At 30.0% G+C, this 26,043-nt stretch overlaps 1 pseudogene; it reads left to right on the top strand.

Annotated features, from left to right (window-relative positions):
• Positions 1 to 4,888: 4,888 nt before the first annotated feature.
• Positions 4,889 to 26,043, top strand: part of LOC149549663 (L-ascorbate oxidase-like) — an 83,112-nt pseudogene continuing 61,957 nt past the window's right edge.

Below are 26,043 nucleotides of genomic sequence, written 5' to 3'. Positions count from 1 at the left end.
TGTTATGTAAGAAAAACTTTATTTTTTCCATTGTTTTGTAGCATTACATAGTTCTTCTATTCTATAATTGTCTACTTCTATTTTGTAACATTAATGGTGAAAAATGTAAATTAAAATGCTTTTGCTATGTAATAATTTAAAAAAATGGAATATTTTGCCAGCATCCATCCCTATAGTAAAATAGGAAATTTGTAATAGGGTATGTGCATCCATCAAAGCATCCTCCTTGTCTATCCTAAAATGGGAGATTTGTAAAAGGGTATGTGCATCCATCAAACCATAATAGATAAAGGACATTTTTCAAATGTGGTTACAACTACCCTTCTAGATTCCTAAACAAAAAGTGGTTTGTAATTTGTTGAAAAAACTAAAATCTTTAACATTTATCAACACTCCTTGCCTATCTCAAAATGGGAGCTTTGAAACATGGTATGAACATTCCTCTATGCCCTAAAAGATACAAGAATTTTGTTCAAAATCATTATTGTAACAACCTTGGTAAACATGAATGCAAAATGGGAAACAATAGATAAGACAAAATGGATAAAAGAGATTTCAACTCTTGCAATACAATGATTGTAATATACACATAATCTCTAAATCAATTGTACATAGTTGTAGTAGCAAATAAAAACCAAATGCACGTGCAGTTACACAATCAATTTATAAAGTTGTATATGCTATCAATTGATGCATTCTTAAAGTTTTTATGCCATTAAAAATATCAATGTTTAAATTTAATGAAATACACATTTCTCTAAGAAGAGATTGGAGGATAGTGCGACAACTATAACAAAATTTCTAATGATTTATGCTAAAAGTTCTCATGCAATTTTCTTTTAAGATATTTGCAGTTCGAGTCTTGATGCATAAATTAGGAGGAAAAAGTAAATCACATTCTTTGATTGGGTTGTATTTCACTTGTAAATTAGTCTGCATTATTTTCTTACTACAATGTTTTGATAATAGGGTGAAAATAAAAAGTATGATATGTTTGTATTGGTTAACACCCTCTTTCTAACTTGGTTTTACCTTGACTCTAGATGCCTAAAATGTGAGGAAACAAAAGGATGTTTACCAATAGATGGGTCAATGTAAGTATTCTATCATTTCCCTCTGAATTAATTAGGTACAACTCCCTATGATTTGCAATGATATGCTATGAATATGTTTTTATGAGATCAGAAGTCTTGGCATGATAAGATCTTAACCTAAGAGTAGTAAAGGATAAATAAATTATTTGTAGGCACAAACAATTCAGGCAAAATAGATTTGGATAACCTATCACACCCAATGGAATGACTATAATAGACTATCCTAGGATTCCTAACCCATAACTTCTATTCTGAATGCAATCTTAATCATCTAAATGTGAAAAGGAATGAAACTATCTAACATGATATGAAATGAACAAGAGGAAGCATAATCATATATGAAGAAATTAAATGGAATTTCTTCTACTACAAATATAAAAATGAAATGTAATCCACTTGATTATCACAAAATCACATATAATTGTCCTTCAACTCTTAATGTAGAACTAGTCTATGAATGGGAAACAAAATATGACAAGAAAATATTGTAAATTTAATTATAGAAAAAATCACAATCAAGTTTGTTGACTCTTTTTATGTCAAAAGAGATTACATTTATAGTCTAGTGTTATCATTTCTAAATTTAGGTAGAGCAATAGTCATATAATAAAGAATAAAATATGGAAATATCCAATTTGTATCATGATATGAGCACATGCTATCTCTTCTATTGATGATTTTGAATCCATGATATTCCTAAAAACACACCATGACTATTCATCTTCATGTAGTCTCAAAAGGTCTTGTAGAAATTTGTTTATTCTTCATTTTCTATTGTTTCATGCCAAACCCATGTATTTCATATTCCAACAGTCATTGCATTGTCAAATTCCCATCATTGATCTCAAATTGACAATTGAGATTAAAATGTTGTGACTTCCTTTATAACTTTTTCCGTGGGTCCCTCTTGTTGCTTTGTTGCATAGAATAATGATCAAGAAACTTCATATAGCAAGATAGTGACATCTGTAGATCTCTTTTTGATATAACGATGGTAACAAAATTATATTAGGTCTCTTTGTTTCGTGATGTGGGTCCCCTTTTTCCAACTAGGCACACTATGGTGAACAATTGGCACCATTCTATTACTTGGATAATCTAACGTTGACTTTCTTTCCTTCAAGGCAATTAGTGACTAACTGCACTTCGTGAAATGTGATGGCCCACTAGACATGTGCCTTCATGTCACTATGTTACATAGAATAATGATTGAGCATATTTATATAGCGACATAATGACCTCTGTAGATCTTCTTTGATTTAACGATCAATGAGATGCATTGTTACATAATTTATAATTCCATCTTAAAATATTATACGTCGATTCGGTCTTCACCTGATAGACATGACTTATTTCCAAGGTGACTTGATTAGTCAACTTGATGATGTGGATGATCAGATGTATTTTGATTGGTTAATTTGATTTCAACTTTGGTCTTTGCCACCTTTGACCTAGTTCTTTCACCATTTCTAATGATTTATCTGCTTCCCCTGCATCAAAATTCAATTGATTCTCTTTGTAGTCCATTCTCACGATCTGCATTTTGTCTTTAAGCCTCATTCTTTGATGTTTCTCTACTATATTTTCTCTTATATATCTATGAAAATGTATCATTCTCTAAATATAGATCTTTGACCATGGAGTTAGAAACTTTCAGAGATGAAGAAATGCTTTCATAAAGAACTACTTGTCAACATTAATCTTGTATCCAACATGATTAGGAACAAAGAATATGAACCATTAGAGATATTCATATCTTTCTTCTCACTAGAAAGATGCATAACAAACCCTCCCAAAACTTAATCACCTAGCTAAGAAATAATGTATTGCTCACATGATTTCCCACATTAGTTTAACTCAAAGGGAGATGAGAAGAAAGACCATTCTAAGGGAAAACTAGACTTAGACTCAAAACTTTAACTTTTGGCTTGAGTAAAGCAAAGATATATACTAAAACTTGGGCAACAATTTGTTAATTGATATATTAAAATTTTAGCTTTCAAAGTGCTCCAGTCTAATGCAATGCAGATCTCTCTTGGAGGAGGTTGTAGGATAGTTTTGTCATCAAGAAGATTGCTTATGATTCAAAATTAAAGTTCTCATATAAGTTATTTTTTAGAAGATAGACATTTATAATGTAAGTGATGATATAAGATCTATTTGAGTATGTGTTTATGTTCAGGTAGTCATTAGGTGATGGAAAAAATATATGCTTCATGATGTTGAACCTGACCAATAAAAATGTTATTGAAATTTATTAAATAAAAGATTTTTAAAGGAAAAAAAATAGATCTTATGATTTTTATTTTTATTACATAAGTTATATAATTATATTTTTTCACAAAATTATGCATATTTGAAGTGCTAATAAAATCATCATTATTGTCATCCTAATTCTTATATTATTTTATAAGATTATCATATTTAATTGAAATGATGTTAATATTTATAATCTTTGTCATTATATATTTATATTTTTATTTAGCTAATAGGTTATTTGTGGGAACTTTGTTTCCAAAAATTTAATTCTTGACAAAAAAGTTGTTAGTTGGTCGAAAAAGTTGTTAGTTTAGCCGAAAAATTGCAAATTCTTCCTGTTAATTATTTGCTAGTTAGTTTTTATCTCACTCCACTTTTAACTATTGTTTTGATAGTTATTAGTTGTTATCTCCACTTTTAACTATATTTTTTTTCTATTTATTAGTTGTGATCTCCTCATTGGCTCATGTTGTGATTTCTATTCATTTAACTTTCGATTTATAAAATTGATTTAGATTTTGAATTTTAAATTATTTTTTATATTAGTTTAATTTTTTCTTTAAATATTGTTTTTTATTTTCTATAATTTATTTAGTCAATAAATATTTGTTAGGCTTTTTTTTTTCTCTTATTAATTTTTCATAATAGATTTTTTTTAATGAGTTTTTTGAAATGATGAATTTTTTCATATTTGATAAATTTAATTTAAATAAATAATTTTTGTAATCTATTTAAAAATTTTTAGTAAATATTATGTTATTTAAATTAAAAATTATTAGTAATCTAATTTGTTCACATAAGATTACATTTATATATCCACTTTTAACTATTATTTTTATTTTCTTATTTATTTAAAAAATAATTACTCATGATCTCCACATTTTAGCTTATGTTGTGATATCTATTTATTTAAGTTTTGATTTTTTTAATTGATTTAGGTTTTAGCTTTTATATTAGTTTAATTTTTTATTTAAATATTGTTTTTTCAATTTTTATAATTTATTTACTCAATAGAATATTTGTTATAGACTTTTTTTTCATATTGTTTATTTTTGTATTTCTCTTATTAATTTTTCGTAATAAATTTTTTGATTGGAATTTTTTTAAATGATTTTTTTTTTTCAAATTTGATAAGTAGAATTTAATTATAAAATCTTGAAATTATTGAACATGTTTATTAACCAATATTCAAATTTCTTAAATATTGTAAATTTTATATCTATATTTTAATCTTCAACTTTTTAATTTTTATATTTTAATTTTTAATAAAATTATATTTGCTGTTATTATTATTTAATGTTCATTTTACATTTGTCTCTTAAATCTCATCTCCTTTCCACTGACTTATTACATGTACAAAAGAATGCGACTGCTAATACATAATTCCCTATCAGCCATCCCTTGGACCTCCTATAGCTACAAGTACCAGTTAGCGGATACGCTGCCCTTCTAGAGTTGCCTCGCCATTTTCAATTATCTTCTAAATCCGTCAACAGTGCTTCCCACCACGCCGCCTCCAACGAGCCCATTATAGAATGACTTCGCCTCCAGCAAAGTTATGGGAGAAAAAGATCGTGCCGCTAAAGGCCCCGCATCTTCAATCCCACATGCAACTCGTCTTAATCGACTTGCAGAATAAAATCAACGATTACCTGAAATGGGCGATCAACAATAATTCTCCAGCTCGTCTGCCTACTCAATATTTGGCTGCAATGAGGTATTAAATTCATTGCGCCTACAATACCACTTTGCCTCCACATGTCTATAGTCCACGAGATCACAATTTTTTTCCCTCCAAACTCTAATGGCATCAAAGAAAATAAAGTATATGTATCCAAAACAAACTTTTGTGTAGATGTGATTCTGAAAAACGTAAATATTCTTACTATAAATAACTCGGAGATCCATCCATGGCACCTTCGCGCTCATGATTTTTGGATCCTCCATTATGGAGAAGGTATGTTTGATCCAGATAAGGATCCCAAGAATTATAATTTAGTGAATCCTCTGCTTCGTAACATAGTCGTTGGCTGGACAACACTCCGGTTTAAGGCAGAGAAATCCAGGCATGTGGGAATTCAACTGCCATTAGAAATCCCGCCTGTTTATGGGAATCACCATCATGTTTGCTGAAGGTGTCGAGAGATTCGCGATTCTGAGATCTTCCATGGGATGTGGCCTTACCAAAAACATGTTTATGTATCATAAATTAATAAATTTTAATTTTCATAGAAATGATGAAGTTGGACTAGGAAAACATGACAAAAGTAGTTTACCTATTTCTTACATCTATAATATTTACTAGCACTTGCACATTTGATGGTGCAAGGGGTTACGTCGATAGTCTGTAGACTTTTGAATATTTGCTTGAGTATATTTTTTTATGTAATATGTCTGATTCAGTTGTGTCATTTTGATTTCTTTTCACAATCAAAATACAAACGCTTTTTCTGAAGAACTATCTAATATAGGCAGTCCTCCTCTTTTTTTGTGTATAATTGTATATGGATTGTTTTTCATTTTTTAGTATCTTTCAAAAGTAAAAGCAGGTTGGGTACGGAGACCCTTTTTTTTATTCTAGATATAGTTGTAAAAGTGAGTCCTTGTCTTTCAATTTCACCGATATCAACTGTTGCTTTTTGTAGTGTGAGTCCCTAGGATTTGTGTATTGTGATAGCCCATGACATGGTGAGTCGTAGTTGTCTTCGGCTGCCTAATGTGATCAACACTATTAGAACACATTTTGGCTCATCTTGATATATACTACAATTTTTTTAAATTATTCAACATTTATTAATATGTCTACCTCAAATGTAAGAACTATTTTTATTTTCTAAGATTCCTTTAGATCAAATTTTATTAAATATTTGTAAATTTAAATAGAAACTTATCAAATTTATAAGAAGATCTATACAATCTATAAGTCCCTAAATATTATTGAATTCTCCAAACCATTGCAATTTGTACCTTAATAATACAAATCAATATAAACTGACAAATATCATTAAATTTCTAAGTGATAAATTTGATTCATTACTTTTCAAAGATTATTTGTATATAGTATATTATTACTAAATTGTACATACAAATATTTTGAAATTTTTTTGTTCATGTTCTAGAATGTTATAGAACTTTGGGTAAGTACTAGTTTTTTATTAGATAAACAGGTTTTACAAGGATCCTAAAACTCAAGAGTTAAGACATATCAGGCTGAAAATAAGCGTTAGAAGCCCAACCAAAAAAGAAACAAGTCTAAAGGCTGAAGTAGCACAAGGTCCAGCCAGATAACAAAGGCCAAAGAAAAGGCCAAACCAAAAAGACAAAACGAAACAGCCAAAAGCCAAAACGAAAAGCCAGCCAAAAAGGAAAAAAATAGGAACTATTCCTCGATCTTTCTTTCCAGCTCCTGCATGACTTGTGCAGCCTCCTGTGCCATCTTGTTCTCCTCGGCCTCCTGCTGGTGAGTCCTGAGATCCTCCTAGTCCAAAGAAGAAAAGATGATACCAGTGGTATTGTCTTCATTGGATATGGCTTTACCCCTATCTTTTCCTTCCACATCCCCCTACATGCCTCTATCTTTAAGCCACTCAGTTAAAGATAAAATGTTGTTATTGATCGAGTTGAGCAGTGAGATTGTCTAGCTCGACAGATTGTGATTATAATTTTCTAGATTATGGATACTCCTTTCCGCCAGGCTATGCCTATCATCATAATCTGTCCCTTTCTCCAGGCCCTTAAGATTCCTAGCTCCTTCCATTTGAACCACCTTCTCCTTAACCTCCTCTAGCTCATGAAAAAGCCACTTGATTGACCTAAAATTATCAACCATGTTATTGCGGGCATTGTTCAAGAGGTTCATCCCAAATTCCTTGGCATTATTAGAGATAGCCACTATCGCAGGGTTAATGAGCTCTTCAAGATGCAGTTCCTCCTAATTGTCCACCAGGATCTGGGGGTTCATCACTTCCCTGAAAATACCCATTTTTGAGGTCCTCACATTAAAATTTCTCAATGCTTTGCTCCTATCTTTGGCCAGCACCTCCCCACACTCAACACCAAAACTATCTTGAGTCTACACCTCCAAATGGGCCTAGGGATGGATAGGGGAGAGAGGGATTGGGGAAGAGTCCAGGTCCTAATGCAACCTCTCATCCTCTGTGCCCACCCTCTTACATTTCTTCCCACCCTGGGAATCCATGTTTTCCTCCTGCCTTTCCTTTTCCTCATCTTCAAACTCCATCACCTCCTCTTCATCATAGGTGTCCTATTCCTCCTTCTTAGTCTTCTTTTGACCATGATCTGTAGGGCTAATTCTTCTAGGGATGATGGGGGAGGGAGACTTCTTAACATTTGGCGAAGCTTTTTTACCCGCGAAGGTAAGCCCTCCTTCCTTGGAACTAATGCTCTAAATATCATCTAGTCAGAAGAATAGCTAGAGCTATCGATTTCCTCATTCCCAGCCTGTGACGGGATGTTACTAATCATCTAAGCCTTGAAGTGCTCATAGATGAGTAGTAACAGCCCCTCATGTAGAGCAGGGTTAGCAGAGGATTTCTTTTTGAAGCTTGACACCACCTTGCTCATAGAATTCAACAAATAGAAAGGGAAAGAAACTTTGCTATCATGACAAAAATGATTCAGAAGAACAAAATGGTGGGTGTGAACATGATCAAACCTAAGGTCAAGAGTAATGTACTCAATGAAAACGCGTAGAACATACCTCGAAATCTTCATTATAGAATCCGGATCATAAAACATATCACTTTTTTTTAGGGCATTCAGCTCCTTAGGATTGTCGACAAAGTCCTTCACTGCACTGGCCGAAAGCTTTTTATCCCTAAAGAACTTAAAGCCCACCATTGGTAAGTACTAGTTATAATATTCTACTAATTTGTTTTAATATTTGTGTAACAATGCATCCTTTTGAAGCATTTTGGTGGATAGTTAACACCCTTACTCTATTGTCCATTTTTTTCAAACACATCTAATAGAACATTTCCAACTATAGTTTTAAGAAAATGCTTTGCTTTGATGGATATGTTTTTGCATCAGCCATTTGCATTTATTTAGATATTTTAAAGTTATTTTAGCAAAACTATTATAAGTAATATCTATAGTTTTTCCATTAACATTTAATATCAAAAAGTGAATACATATCCCTTGATTAGATAATGAGTACTAGTTATTTGAACTTAATCCAAATTGAATATAAATTATTTTATCTTCTAATTTTTCAACACAAAAAATAGAATTGATATTTTTATTATCTTTCTATTTCTATTTCTATTTTTCATTTTAAAAATATTCCTTCACATATATACAAATTTGATCTAGTTAACAATGTACTTCTCTCTCTTATATTTTTTTCATTATTTTTTAAATAGAGATTGAAGAATTCTAACTTCTAGCCTTTAAGAAAGAAATTAGAAATCTATTGAATTTAATTATTATTGTCGCACTTTTATGTGCTCTCATGGTGTTTAAGCTATCAGCTTTGGACACCATATTCACTTTCCTACCAACATGAACAATACAATCTCACCCTAGTCCCAAATCGTGATGCAACTAACTAAATATATGTATAGATAATAACTCATTGGAAAATTTCCCCATCTCAAATCGGGTGGAAATGGATTGCATGCCTAATTGTGCAAGATTAAAAACATAGTTGTATTTAAAACAATATTTGTATTTCCCCGTTTGAAATATCCAAACATATTTTCAACTCTCATTCAAATGAAAATTGAAATTTTCTCCCTTTTGTTTTAATCAATCCACATATTAATGGAGAAGAACTATAATTCGTTTAACTATCTTAAAACCAATCTATCAACACGATAGATACATAATCAACTGGAAGATTTTTTTTTTTTAATTCCTATTACTATTCACCCAATTTATTTATATTATTTACCATAATCAAAGAACTACTAATTTTAAGTTTCAAAGGATCTATATATTTATTTCTAAGTATGATTTTCTAATAACGACATTCAAAATAAAATTTGTAAGCTTTAAAAGTAAGTTTGATATTTTCATATATTATTATTTATAATTATAATCTTATTTATTTTTCTTCTCAAACACGAGAATTTTGTATTATTTTTTAATTTATTTTAATTTTTATAATCTAATTTTATGTTGCTTCTCAAACATGAGTACTAGAAGATATTTCCAGAACAAGTCCAATTGTGGTAGTGCTATTAGGATTTAATTTTGAATTTTGAATTAATATTTTTTATTTTATTAACAAATTAGAATGAATTCACTTTGAATGAAGGTTACTTCATTATTTTTGTTCTTATATTTTATTTTTCTTATAAAACTAGATCTACAATTTGAATTTTTAATGAATTTCTTATAACTACCTACACATTTTCATCTCCAACAATAGGGAAGAATTGAAATTCCTTATCTTATAGCTTTGTTGTTTCTAAACCGTAACCCAAGTTTTTCATTGTTTTTTCTATAAAATAGAAATAAATAATTAAAAAACCAATATGTATTTATCATTTTAGTTGATTTTTGAATCCTATACTTTTACAACATATAATACTTTCTTAAAAACATTATTTATGTTTTCAAATATTCTTTATTCTTTTCATTATCATTTTATATGTAATTCATATTTTTCAATATACAAATACAAACCATTAAATAAAAAATAAGAAGTATGATTAAACAAGGGTACATATGAATTGGAAGCAAACTGTTGCATTTGTCACTACTGCACCCTCAAAAAAGGATTTTTAAGCCAATCTTAAATGTTTCACTCCTTGATAGTTTTTCTTAATTAAATATTTTGAGACCAAATTTTAATAGAAAGAAAACACAGATCAATGATTTTTGAAGCATTTAGTGTGGCGGCATTCTCTTTAAGCAAATGCAATTCTTTCCATAGCACTAGGGATGCATTGGCAAATGATCACGAACGGACACAATTCAATATTCTTCAATAGGAAATATAGGATAGGCTATGTTGAGAGGGGAGGGGTGAATTAGAAACCAATAAAACTTAATCTTATTATACCAAATAATCCTTCATTTATATATTGATCTAATTGCATGCATAAAATACTAAAAGTAATATAACATATTGACATAAGATATGGTGACCTAGAAACCTTCCAAATAGAAAGTAAAACTAGGGTGGGGATGATACCCACGAGCTTTAGTATTGTAGTATAAAGTTGGTCAGTTAAGGCTTACAATTGATCACTTCTAATGGTTTGCCCTGGTAGGAGCAATAAAGACTACTAGGTCCACCTTGTTAAAGGATTTAAAAAACATATAACAAAGTATGCACTCAGTAGAGAAATTTGCAAAAGACTATTAAGTCCACCTTGTGAAAGGATTTAACTATTCCACCTATTAGTGTGAACCAATGGTTGATATTTGATCTGCAACTTTGATTTGCTGGTTGAGATTCCTTTGAAGTGTAATGATCATCTTGCTATGATAGATAAATATTTGATCCTCCTTATACTACTTGTAGGCTTCTCAATTTGCACTTCTCCTCAGGTTATTATATCTCACATGTATTCTTCTTTTGAATGTGATACAATATGGGTAATAGTGCAAACTTGGGTCACAATTTTGCAAAAATCAATTCTATGGAATGAGACCTTTCTAGAAACAAGTACCTGATTTTAAAAAATTTGGTGCCCGTTATGGTTCAGGCACCCAATCCATATTCAAAAAATTGGGTACCAAATTTTTGAATATGGATTGGGTGCCTAAAGCACATTTTAAAAATCAGGTACTTGATTTTAAAGAAATTGAATACCCAATTCTGAAAAAAATTCAAAAACCACTTTTTTGCAATTTTTTGGTCATTTTTCCTATGAGAAAAATGAGAGCCCAAATTTAGCATAGAAATGAGAGCCCATTTTCAGATTTCGAGTAACCCCCTGTTTGTCTTTTTTGGTGTACCAGGTATTTTACTTTGTTTTCTACTATTTTTTTTATTTTATTTTTAGTTTTACACTTTATAATTTCATCAATTTATTTATTTTTTTTCACTTTTAATATGTAAAATTATAAAATTTTCATTCTTAATATTTTTATCTTTAGATTATTGTATCTGTGATTTTTAAATAGTTTCTTTTATTTTGATTTTAATAATTTTTTAGATGTTCATTTAAAAATTATTATTTTAGATGTTTCGATGTATTTAATAAAAATTATATTGTTGAATGGTTAGATAGATGTAAATTAGATTGTTTAAGCATATAATTACATTGATATTTTAAATTTATTTCAACTAAATAGAAATTAATTATAAATTAGTTTGTAAACCATATAACAAAGAAAGTAAAACTAACTATATTCCTAAGTCTAACCTCAACCTAACAATAACTATAAAATAATTTAATCTAAACCCTAAACATAAAACTAAGTATTTAATATGCTTCCTTACCTTAAAACCATAATTTTAACTCTAAACCCTGGATTCATGTAACTCTAATCGTAACCTCAACTCTTTAATCCTAACATTAACTAAATCTTTAATCCTAAACTATCATACATGTCCATTTATCCTTAACACAACCTTGGCCCTAATTATAAGATTTAAATGTAGACGAGCTCTTAAATTCTATTTTTGATTTTCAATAAACTTAATGTTTCAGGGTCCAAATCTGTAACGCCCCGCTCGGGAACCCAAGAGAATTAAACCTAACATCTTACAATGTTTACTGAACTATTTTTTTTTTTTTGAAGTTTAAACAACATCAAGATAACATTAATGCGGAAGCAATATGAACATACACATCAAATACACATATGCAAATATAGATACAGTTTTAATTCCTCAAGGATTCCTTTACGTTGAGTCACATTTAATAATTTAAAATTAATTAGTTTAAGTTCCAAGTACAATGTCTCAAGATCATAAAGAAATAACATATACATAATTGCATAAGAAAAGCATAAGTATAACTAATACAATGAAAGTGCATCCAATAAATAACATCCGTTGCACATGTCGCAGGGTATGTGAGAATAGATTCAATACATCAAAATACATGATAACATATATACATCATCTGAAAAGAAGTCTCTAAGATAAGAAATAACAATGATAAAGGTACATCTTTTGCAAAGAACATCCAACAGCTAGCAATGTGAAGGGTAACCCAAATGGTAAGAAGGCACTACCTCCTGAACGCGTGGTTACCTAGTCAGGCTTCCACTCCCACCGTGCAGGGAAGATAATGAACGATCCACATACGGCTAATCAAACATAAAACATTCCTAGGCAAGGTACCCCTAATAGCCAAAACTACCTCAAAGGTAACACATACTACACAAGAAGATAAAATAATCCAAAAGTAAGAACATTCAATCTAATACCAACACCACATAACCAAACATCATACACGAACCAAGTATAAACCAAATACCAAGATCATAAGATAAAGACAATGAAAGATAATCACCTCAAGTCAAAAACCACATATCAAGAGTACATCATCCATGAATCACCAATCGTCCTCAATGAAAGTAATAACCACAATAAACACATCCAACAATAAATACGCCACCAGAGGTACACACAAAATCTACAGAGGAGACTCAGGCTACATACTAGGGAGTGTCATCACATGGCTACTTGAGTTACCCTGGACTGATCTCTTAATAGACCCCAGACCCTCAAGCGTTGAGTTACCCTGGACTGGTTACTCTGAACCTCGAACCCTCAACATCACACATATGGAAACCAGAAAGCCCTCTCAAGAAGATGAGGCACTCATCTCATTCCCATCCTTAGTCTATACAAGCACTCAAGGCATGGGTGGATAAAATCTCTAACTTATCTTTTTAGTGCGTTTCCCCCCCATAAATTTTAATTACTAGATTATCACTTATTACATAACTTGCATTAGGTTACCCTGGCACTGACCACTTTGGGTCCCGGACCCCTACTGCAAGCCACTCCCAAAGTCATGTACCTAGACAACCTCTCCTAAGCACATAAAAACACAGTTGTGTCCCATACCACAACACCCATAAAAATCAAACTCGGTTCCTTAACAGGCAACCTGATAACAAGATGGTTTTCCCATTCGAGTACACATAAAAGCTCCACAAATAAAACTCATAAATATAATATCCAATATGAATGTCAAAACACATCATGACATCCAATCACATCAACAGTATAAAATAAATCTCACAAAACCTCTAGTGTACTCCCTAGACTGTTCGACATCTAATCAACGCCAAAATCTCAAAGCATAGGAAGTACAAGTAAAATAATACAGATACCAAGAGTAAGTTTCATGTTTGGCTTAATCGAACTCACGTTGTTAAGTTGAACATAAGGTTTCATTTTCAGTTAAACATATGTTCTAGGTAATAAGTTTTCACAATCATTCCTTTTCAACTAACCCATTTCTATATTTAAATGATTGTTCAATTACATTATAACTAAGGTAAGGATAATCATTTATTTATTTATGTTATAAAAACAATCCTTAATGATTTTAAATAAAACAAATTCGATTTTATTAAAATCATTAAACCCTCATTAATATCTTCCATTAAATCAATAATCTAATTTTACAATTTTAATAAATAATGTCCATTAAATATTAACTTTAATTAAGCTAATATTAATTAAATTAATCAATAATTGTTCATTTAAATACTTATATTAAAATCTTCATTGATTATCAATTTATTAATATTTAACTAAAAACTATTAATAATTATGAAAACTACATTAAAATATATTAATATTTAAATTATTAAATATTAATAAAGATCATTAATAAAACATTATTAAATCACATTTATTAAATACATATTCATAAATTAATTAATTAATATTAATAAACTATTAATAAACTTTATGAATAAATATTATAAATTAAAATAATAATAAAACTATTAACAAAACTACTTTAACTAAACTATTATTTAAAGTTATAAAAACATCATACGTACCTTACCTTAAGAAAATATTACTAAAAGTTATTATGAAACTTTAACATATAATAACTAGAACATATGTTAATAAAAGACTTTTATAAACTAACTTTTATAGACTTTTATAATAACTTTAACATATGCTAATAAAAGAATTTTCTAAACTAAGTTCATACTTATAAACTTTATTAATGTGACATGTCATTTAATATCGCTGCCACTGCCACGGCTTAATTACATACTGCGATAGTACTACTACAAAATCGCAGTACAGTACTGCAGATGCGGCTTGTTTAAAGGTAAGGGGTTTTTAATTAATTAATTTTTTTTTTGTTTATAAATTTAGTATATATAAACACCCCCCCCCTATAAACTTATTTTAATAAATTTTGTTTGATTATATTGCATAACACATAAACGTTTTTTCAGTAATATATATATTTTTTAAAATATTTTAAACAATCCAAATACATTATAATAAATTAATATTCTTTGTAAATATATTTCTTTTAAAAATAATAAAAATTTATATATATAAAATAAAACCTCTTTCTTTCTTCTCATTATTTAATTTTTATTTTTAAATACTATCTGCAAATATAGTTTGGTAGAGAAGACACAACAAATCATTCGAATTTCTAATATTAAATCTTCTTTTCCTTCAAACCCTACATGATTTAATTAATTTCCTCAATGATTCTTCTATATGAATAATGAGAGACTAATTTTAACCAATGATCTTGAAGACAATCGAGATGAAAAACAAAATTTCAATCACCCAACAATCACGAAGCAAACAGATATTTACAATTAAAATTGCATTCACGAGATTTCAAAACCTACCTCGTACTGATGCTAAAACTCTAACAGCTGGATGAAAATTTCTACTACAAGCAAAATCCCTCAAGCTATGAACAATTCCTTCTTTTCCAAACCCTCTGAATTGCTCTCCAAACCTGTGTGTGTTCTCTGAAACCTGTGTGTGTTCTCTGAAACCTGTGTGTGTAATAATGACCTGAAAACCCCTAATATAGAATCTAATTAATTTTAGGGTTTGTGTCACCACCACTTCTAAAATTGCAATTATTTTATTTAATTCTTTCATGCACAATTAATTTTCTCTTTAATTAAGATATTCTTTTATTATTCCTTCATGCACTATAAGTGAATTGTTAAATTACTTTATTTAACTTTCCACTTTACTTTACTTTAAATTAATTTATTAACTTTAATCTCATGCACACTATAATAAAATATCATTATTAAGTTCACATATTTATCTTTTAAATTAATCTCTTATATTTAAAACTCATTCATGCGAACTTAAATCTTTTCCATAAATTAATATCTTTTAACTTCTTAATTTATTTATTTTTGAACATTTAATTTGATAAATATTTATTAACTTAAATAACAATAATATTTAGCATTTATTTAAAGATGAACTCTAAATATATATTATTATTAGATTAAATAAATATTATCATGTTCTAAATTTAATCTTAAAACTTTTATCTTCCAATTCAATTCTTTATATTTAATTAATTTCTTAATTAATTAAATATAATTAAATATTCAAAATATCATAATAATTTTCCATTAAATTAAATCATTAATTTAATCTTTTAATTAGACTTAATTTAATAGAAAATACATCAAACACTCACGAAACAACATACGAACAAAATACTCACGGGTTTAAAAAGGGTAGACAGTCTGTTACGAGTCCTCCTTGCAGGACAAGTATTATAGGCTTATGGCTAGGATTGGACCTGATCAATATCTTCCCATTCTCACCATTTGAGTATTTGTAATAGGGCATGTTCATCCTGGCAACTCAGGGAAGCCGATGCCCGGTACCTGCATCCTGCATAAAAGACGAGCATGTACATGTATATAATATATCTAAACTAAACAGACAATGACGGGGAGTGGTTCATCATGTAGATCCCGATTAGTAGGTGACTACGACTCCCTCCCTTAACCACATCAAACACGTCAGACAGAAAGATAAAATAAACACGCACACCATACACATGCAAGTATGGGGTAAGTATCATAAAAATCACAAGTCTAACATCAAATGCATACATATAATAATGCATCTCTATCAATACAACATAGTCATCATTAAAGACATCATGTTAACATTTTTATGAAAGAAACCAAATTTACTAACTAGGATCATCAAAATATCATTAACAGCACATGAATGAAATCAACTAAGCAATTATAACTGATACATTTGTAATCAAAATCATGAAATAATATCATAATATTACAAATCTAGTATCTCTAACTAATCAATGCATAAAATCAACCTAAAAGAATTTGACAATGATAACAGAAATGCGAACTAGGGGCAGGCACTACATCCACCCCCCCTAGAATTAGGCTTACTCCTGGAAGCCCATTACAAGAAACATGAATCAACACAAAACTAAGGTCGACGATTAGGGCAATTGGTCGCTCTATGACCATATTTTCCACAAAAGTAGCAATCTCCACTAAAGCCTCCCTGAGCTCTAGGTGCACGCGACTGACCACAACTACCAACACTAGCATCCTCACTGAGAGCTTGAGGAACTCGATCCAACCTGTTGCACATACTACGCTTCCAGTTGCGATAGTTCCCTAACTGTGAACCACCACTGTTACCATGGAAGAACTTTCTTCCCGACTTCTCCTGATTACCCTTAGAGAAGTTAGGAGAATTTCTAGAACTTCTAGCCCCTTGAGACTGGTTATCCCTCAATGCTCCTGAATAAAGTGCCCCTCTAGCCTGAACACCTGGTAGGCCACCTTGGCCTGAAGTCACACTCACCTCAACCAAAGTAGCTGGCAATATTGCATCCTTAAGGGTTTTAGGTTGGAAAACCTTAACACCCCCAATGATGTTAGCATTAAGTCCTCTAATGAAATGTTGGACCATCAAAGGTGAACTATCACTAACTCTTGCATAAGACATAAGCTCGAAGAACTTACGCTCATACTCCACCATAGTCTTGGTACCCTGTCTCAAATCATGAAACTCATCTGCCCTCTGTAGTTGCCACTGCTCTGATAGAAATCACTCATGGAAGTGTTCAAGGAACAACTCCCATGTAACAGTTTGCATATTAATCCCAAGTTTCTTCTCCTCCATATTCCACCAAATCGCTGCAAAGAGCTCTAAGTGGGTGATGGCATATCTTGCTCTGACATTGGAGTCAAAGTCTTGCATGGAAAAACATCTATCTAGTGCAATCAACCAATTCTCAACATCATATCCAGTACCTTCTCCATTGAAAGGTTTGATCTTGATCCGTAATAGGTCCTTCATCTGGATGGACTGGCTAGACCGCCTTATGCTCTCTAGGCTCCTCCCTCTAGGACTCATGGACCTATCTCTATCTCCATGCTCTAAATGATGAGCTCTATCCTACAAGGGTAGTCATGCTAGGATCTCCTTGACCAAGTCTCTAGTGACCGGTCCTTCTGTCTCAGCATGAGGCTTAACACTATCATCCTCTCTAGCCTCTTCCTGAATAGGGTCCCCTAAATGGACCAAGGAAGGAATACGGGGACTAAATCTCCCAAGACTTCTACCACGTCCTGAGCTACGACCCCTAGCAATGGATCTAGAACCAGAAGTCATCTCTCGTACAACACCCAAACACAACGACATCTAAGGATCCATCATAACCATAGGGTCATAACTTACTGACATCAAGCAATAATCCAAAAAAAATTATAAGTTTTCTAGTTCCATGTTTAGAATTTGTATCATTTCAAAGTTTGTTGTTCAACAGTTTGGTTTCAAGTTTGATGTCAATATAAGTTTGTCATTTAAGTAAGTTGCAAGTTTACTAATTGCTCAAGTGATGGCACACATAATGCCCAGAGTTCCCAATGTTGAAACTCTGGCTCTGATACCATATTTAACGCCCCACTCGGGAACCCAAGAGAATTAAACCTAACATGTTACAATGTTTACTGAACTTTTTTTTTTTTTTTTTTAAAGTTTAAACAACATCAAGATAACATTAATGCGAAAGCAATATGAACATACACATCAAATACACATATGCAAATATAGATACAGTTTCAATTCCTCAAGGATTCCTTTACGTTGAGTCACATTTAATAATTTTAAATTAATTAGTTTAAGTTCCAGGTACAATGTCTCAAGATCATAAAGAAATAACAGATACATAATCACATAAGAAAAGCATAAGTATAACTAATACAATGAAAGTACATCCAATAAATAACATCCACTGCACATGTCATAGGTATGTGAGAATAGATTCAATACATCAAATTACATGATAACATATATACATCATCTGAAAAGAAGTCTCTAAGATAAGAAATAACAATGATAAAGGTACATCTTCTAAAATGAAAATCCAACAGCTATCAATGTGAAGGGGAACCCAAATGGTAAGAAGGCACTACCTCCCGACCGCGTGGTTACCTAGTCAGGCTTCCACTCCCACCGTGCAAGGAAGATAATGAACGATCCACATACGGCTAATCAAACATAAAACATTCCTAGGCAAGGTACCCCTAATAGCCAAAACTACCTCAAAGGTAACACATACTACTCAAGAAGATAAAATAATCCAAAAGTAAGAACATTCAATCCAATACTGACACCACATAACCAAACATCATACATGAACCAAGTATAAACCAAATACCAAGATCATAAGATAAAAACAATGAAAGATAATCACCTCAAGTCAAAAACCACATATCAAGAGTACATCATCCATGAATCACCAATCATCCTCAATGAAAGTAATAACCACAATAAACACATCCAACAATAAATACACCACCAGAGGTACACACAAAATCTAAAGAGGAGACTCAGGCTACATACTAGGGAGTGTCATCACATGGCTGCTTGAGTTACCCTAGACTGATCTCTTAATAGACCCCGGACCCTCAAGCGTTGAGTTACCCTAGACTGGTTACTCTGAACCCTGGATCCTCAACATCACACATATGGAAACTAGAAAGCCCTCTCAAGAAGACGAGGCACTCATCTCATTCCCATCCTTAGTCTATACAAGCACTCAAGGCATGGGTGGATCAAATCTCTAACTTATCTTTTTAGTGTGTTTCTTCCCCATAAATTTTAATTACTAGATTATCACTTATTACATAACTTGCATTAGGTTACCCTGGCAATGACCACTTTGGGTCCCGGACCCCTACTGCAAGCCACTCCCAAAGTCATGTACCTAGACAACCTCTCCTAAGCACATAAAAACACAGTTGTGTCCCATACCACAACACCCATAAAAATCAAACTCGGTTCCTTAACAGGCAACCTGATAACAAGATGGTTCTCCCATTCGAGTACACATAAAAGCTCCACAAATAAAACTCATAAATATAATCTCCAATATGAATGTCAAAACACATCATGACATCCAATCACATCAATAGTATAAAATAAATCTCACAAAACCTCTAGTGTACTCCCTAGACTGGTCGACATCTAATCAACGCCAAAATCTCAAAGCATAGGAAGTACAAGTAAAACAATATAGATACCAAGAGTAAGTTTCATGTTTGGCTTAATCGAACTCACGTAGTTAAGTTGAACATAAGGTTTCATTTTCAGTTAAACATATGTTCTAGGTAATAAGTTTTTTCAATCATTCCTTTTCAACTACCCCATTTCTATATTTAAATGATTGTTCAATTACCTTATAACTAAGCTAAGGATAATCATTTATTTATTTATGTTATAAAAACAATCCTTAATGATTTTAAATAAAACAAATTCGACTTTATTAAAATCATTAAACCCTCATTAATATCTTCCATTAAATCAATAATCTAATTTTACAATTTTAACAAATAATGTCCATTATTAATTAACTTTAATTAAGCTAATATTAATTAAATTAATCAATAATTGTTCATTTAAATACTTAAATTAAAATCTTCATTGATTATCAATTTATTAATATTTAACTAAAAACTATTAATAATTATGAAAACTGCATTAAAATAAATTAATATTTAAATTATTAAATATTAATAAAGATCATTAATAAATCATTATTAAATCACATTTATTAAATACATATTCATAAATTAATTAATTAATATTAAGAAACTTTATTAATAAATATTATAAATTAAAATAATAATAAAACTATTAACAAAACTACTTTAACTAAACTATTATTTAAAGTTATAAAAACATAATACGTATCTTACCTTAAGAAAATATTACTAAAAGTTATTATGAAACTTTAACATATAATAACTAGAACATATGTTAATAAAAGACTTTTATAAACTAACTTTTATAGACTTTTATAATAACTTTAACATATGCTAATAAAAGACTTTTCTAAACTAAGTTCATACTTATAAACTTTATTAACGTGACATGTCATTTAATATCGCTGCCACTGCCACGACTTAATTACATACTGCGATAGTACTACTGCAAAATCGCAGTACAGTACTGCAGATGCTGCTTGTTTAAAGGTAAGGGGTTTTTAATTAATTAATTATTTTTTTGTTTATAAATTTAGTATATATAAACACCCCCCCCCCCCCCATAAACTTATTTTAATAAAAAAAAATTTATTATATTGCATAACACATAAACGTTTTTTCAGTAATATATATATTTTTAAAAATATTTTAAACAACCCAAATACATTATAATAAATTAATATTATTTTTAATTATATTTCTTTTAAAAATAATAACAATTTATATATATAAAATAAAACCTCTTTCTTTCTTCTCATTATTTAATTTTTATTTTTAAATACTATCTGCAAATATAGTCTGGTAGAGAAGACACAACAAATCGTTCGAATTTCTAATATTAAATCTTCTTTTCCTTCAAACCCTACATGATTTAATTAATTTCCTCAATGATTCTTCTATATGAATAATGAGAGACTAATTTTAACCAATGATCTTGAAGACAATCGAGATGATAAACAAAATTTCAATCACCCAACAATCATGAAGCAAACAGATATTTCCAATTAAAATTGCATTCATGAGATTTCAAAACCTACCTCATACTGATGCTAAAACTCTAACAGCTGCATGAAAATTTCTACAGCAAGCAAAATCCCTCAAGCTACAAACAATTCCTTCTTTTCCAAACCCTCTGAATTGCTCTCCAAACCTGTGTGTGTTCTCTGAAACCTGTGTGTGTAATAATGACCCGAAATCCCCTAATATAGAATCTAATTAACTTTTAGGGTTTGTGTCACCACCACTTCTAAAATTGCAATTATTTTATTTAATTCTTTCATGCACAATTAATTTTCTTTTTAATTAAGATATTCTTTTATTATTCCTTCATGCACTATAAGTGAATTGTTAAATTACTTTATTTAACTTTCCACTTTACTTTACTTTAAATTAATTTATTAACTTTAATCTCATGCGCACTATAATAAAATATCCTTATTAAGTTCACATATTTATCTTTTAAATTAATCTCTTATATTTAAAACTCATTCATGTGAACTTAAATCTTTTCCATAAATTAATATCTTTTAACTTCTTAATTTATTTATTTTTGAACGTTTAATTTGATAAATATTTATTAACTTAAATAACAATAATATTTAGCATTTATTTAAAGATCAACTCTAAATATATATTATTATTAGATTAAATAAATATTATCATGTTCTAAATTTAATCTTAAAACTTTTATCTTCCAATTCAATTCTTTATATTTAATTAATTTCTCAATTAATTAAATATAATTAAATATTCAAAATATCATAATAATTTTCCATTAAATTAAATCATTAATTTAATCTTTTAATTAGACTTAATTTAATAGAAAATACATCAAACACTCACAAAACAACATACGCACAAAATACTCACAGGTTTAAAAAGGGTAGACAGTCTGTTACGAGTCCTCCTTGCAGGACAAGTATTATAGGCTTATGGCTAGGATTGGACCTAATCAATATCTTCCCATTCTCACCATTTGAGTATTTGTAATAGGGCGCGCTCATCCTGGCAATTCAGGGAAGTCGATGCCTGGTACCTGCATCCTGCATAAAAGACGAGCATGTATATGTATATAATATATCTAAACTAAATAGACAATGGCGGGGAGTGGTTCATCGTGTAGATCCCGACTAGCAAGTGACTACGACTCCCTCCCTTAACCACATCAAACACGTCAGACAGAAAGATATAATAAACACGCACACCATACACATGCAAGTATGGGGTAAGTATCATAAAAATCACAAGTCTAACATCAAATGCGTACATATAATAATGCATCTCTATCAATACAACATAATCATCATTAAAGACATCATGTTAACATTTTTATGAAAGAAACCACATTTATTAACTAGGATCATCAAAATATCATTAACAACACATGAATGAAATCAACTAAGCAATTATAACTGATAGATTTGTAATCAAAATCATGAAATAATATCATAATATTACAAATCTAGTATCTCTAACTAATCAATGCATAAAATCAACCTAAAAGAATTTGACAATGATAAGAGAAATGCGAACTAGGGGCAGGCACTACAAAATCAAATGTATTTTTAAATCCCCTATTCCAAATTATCTAGACCATCATATCCATTTATCATTTCATTATTTAGTTAGATAGATTTTACAATAGAATTTTCAATAATTTTATGACCATATCGCTTTTAATAAAACTAAACACTAACTACAAACATAGTATTAACCTTGATGTAAAACCTCACTCTCACCATAATCCTAAGTCTAACTCTAACACTGATTAAAATTTTAACCAAATTATATAATTAAAATTGAGAAACCTAACCTTAATCATTAATAAACTTAATCATAAATGTTAAACCCTAATTCTAATTGTAACTTTGAATCTTAAACCTAACACTTGATCCCTAGCCAAGTAACCATAACAGTAGGTCCATGATGGAAAGTAATCTTAATCCTAGGTTTGAAAATATTATTTAATGATTTTAAATTGGGTTGAAGAAATATTGAAATCTTAAATGATAAACTATAAAATAGTACTTCAAGAAAAACTTATTTTGTACACATATAATCTAATTATATTAATTTGTTAATATTTCTCTTGATAATGATGTTTTATGATTTATATTCTTTTAATTTCTCCACACAATATGTATGACTTAACTTTTCACCATAATTTATGTAGATAATACATTTCAATCGATATAGATTTTATCTTTAGATGCGTGTTTGATTCTTTTAGCATGAGGTTTGTTCACATTGGACATGTTCTTTTACTATTTGATAAATAATTGACTAAAACTATATTTAGAATGGTTTTTATACTTAGACATTGGTGTAAATAATTTCATGTCTATCTCTAGGTTAAATCTAGATTATTTTTCTTGAAGTATTATTTGGTCAAAATTTTATGTTTTGGGAAATATAACTATCTATTGTAATAGCTAGAGTGTCATAAATTTGACAAAGAATCCAATCTTCCATGAGAAAGAGAAACACATGGACATCCAATACCATTTTGCTCACATGAGACATGGTAGAGATAGAAATGTAAAATTGGAGAAAATTGACACTTAGGTGATTATTATAACTACCTTAAAAAAACCTTTAAGCATACACAAGTTCAAGTGGCATTTAGATTTGATAGGCCTCATGGACCCAAATAGTTGATATCTTGTTATTTTAGTTGACTCTTAAAAGATATTCAATGAGTGAGAGATTCTTAGAAATAACTATCTCAATCTTTTATTATTCTTGATATGATTATTTATGTATCTTCTTATGTAATTATTTATGTGCATTTGATTAATGTTATTTTGTGGACCTCTTTAGTTAATATTAAGAATTAATTCAATGATGTGGTAAAATGTAGAAAGGATCTATGAAAAGTATATGTTGTGCATGTGCTTAACATGTTGAGTTTTTGATGTGCATGTTCCTTCCATATTAAGTTTTTTATTTTTAATCATTAAATAGCTACTCTAGAGCATTGTCCATCCATTATAGTCCAAAAAAGGTTATATTAGCAGGTAGGGTCATATTGTGATAATATCTTCCAACTAAGATCTTGTTATCACCCTAACTATTACTATGACATTTACACAAAACATAATTGTGATCTAGTAATCAAACATGAAGTTTCCTATAAGTAAACACCACTTTTTGATACACATTCTTGGTTACACAAATCTTCACTAAACATCTAAGGTCACAATCTACATGAATCTCCAACTTAGCCTCTTTAGTAAAATTTATACAAGAGGGAGAAACAAAATTTTGGTTACTTTTGACTAAATCCTCCTCGTGTTCACTAGAAAGACCTTTTGAAACCATTACTTTTGGGACCACCATCTTCTACCATCCATTAATAGGTCCAATAATTTCTTAAAGAAAAGGGCACTAAATCTTACCACCATGTACACTTCTATTTAATTCTTGAAACATAACCTAGTTGAGAAGGGAAAATGAATTCACCTCCTTTTGTTTTCTACATATCACTTGATAGTTCGTTAACATCTAAACATATTGAGAAACCCTTCTGAATATTTTAATTCATAGAGCACATGTCATTTCCTTTGGTTTACTAAGATCCAATAGGACTACAAATAATGTGGCAATGATAGTGTTCACATGCATTATATGTATTACTAGGTCATGTCTAAAAATCAACCTTTTTATACTATTCTCAAAAATCACCCCTAAGAAAGCATTTTTTTTGTCTTATATGAGTAATCCTAATAAACATATCCATATGATGACACCTTAAATGTAGATTTTCAATACTGGAGTGGAAAGGAAAATTAATATTTCTACCTAGCCCATGATATATATATACCTCATTATGTTACTTGATAATGATTAAATTGGTTTCCAAAGTCCCATTATTAATTCCCAAGGTAGTGATCAACCTGGTGAGCCACTTGGGATTATTAAACTTTAGCCTTACAAAAATGATAATTCCCTTCTCATGGGGTAAAATTTATATTTTTTTATAAAGCCATGTTTTCCATAATAATAAACAAAATGAAATTGTCATTTCCAACTTTACATTACCAATGCATATTATCCTTCCACTTTTTGATATGGCCACTAAGGGAAATGAAATGTCATAATACTTCCCTCTTCCATTTAGTGGTATCACCCTATTAACTCCACTTTTTAGTAATGATAATGATCACCATCTAGATTTCTAAGACGGTATGCCATGCTTTCTTAGTCCATGTTGTTTCTTATGACTCTTTTTGCAACCCATTTTCCAAGACATTTCAACTCCCATTACCTTTTGGTATGTATGGAAAATGAAAATATCTTTACATTTTATTATTATCTATGTGATTTACCTGTTAACCATTTCCTAAAATAATAATTATGTGTGATATTACATTATATAGAACTAGCAGTGATAAGTGAATCTCATTCAAGATGCACACACTTAGCATTAAAGAAAATCCTACATTTTAACCCCAAAAGAGTAGCCCCAATCATAATCCTAATCCTAAATCTTATATTTTGTTCCTCAATCATAATACTAATTACTCTAACCTAATTGTAAATGGATAACCCTAAATCCTAATCCAAACCACAATCTTATTTATATGTTCAATCCTAATTGTTTTAATATTGAACCTTAATCATACAAATGTGCTAAGGCATAATCATAAACATATTTATATAAGATATTTTTAGAATTCACATTTAAGTTAATTCATTCATATGTCTTTTTGGAGTATTATTTTATGATTAGGCTTAAATTTGGTAT

Source organism: Cupressus sempervirens, chromosome 7, assembly GCF_028749045.1.
Source record: "Cupressus sempervirens isolate cs-2001-9-10 chromosome 7, ASM2874904v1, whole genome shotgun sequence".
In the NCBI taxonomy this organism is placed as follows: domain Eukaryota; kingdom Viridiplantae; phylum Streptophyta; class Pinopsida; order Cupressales; family Cupressaceae; genus Cupressus; species Cupressus sempervirens.
The sequence above is the reverse complement of the archived record's forward strand: the minus strand, read 5'-3'. Positions and strand labels throughout refer to the sequence as shown.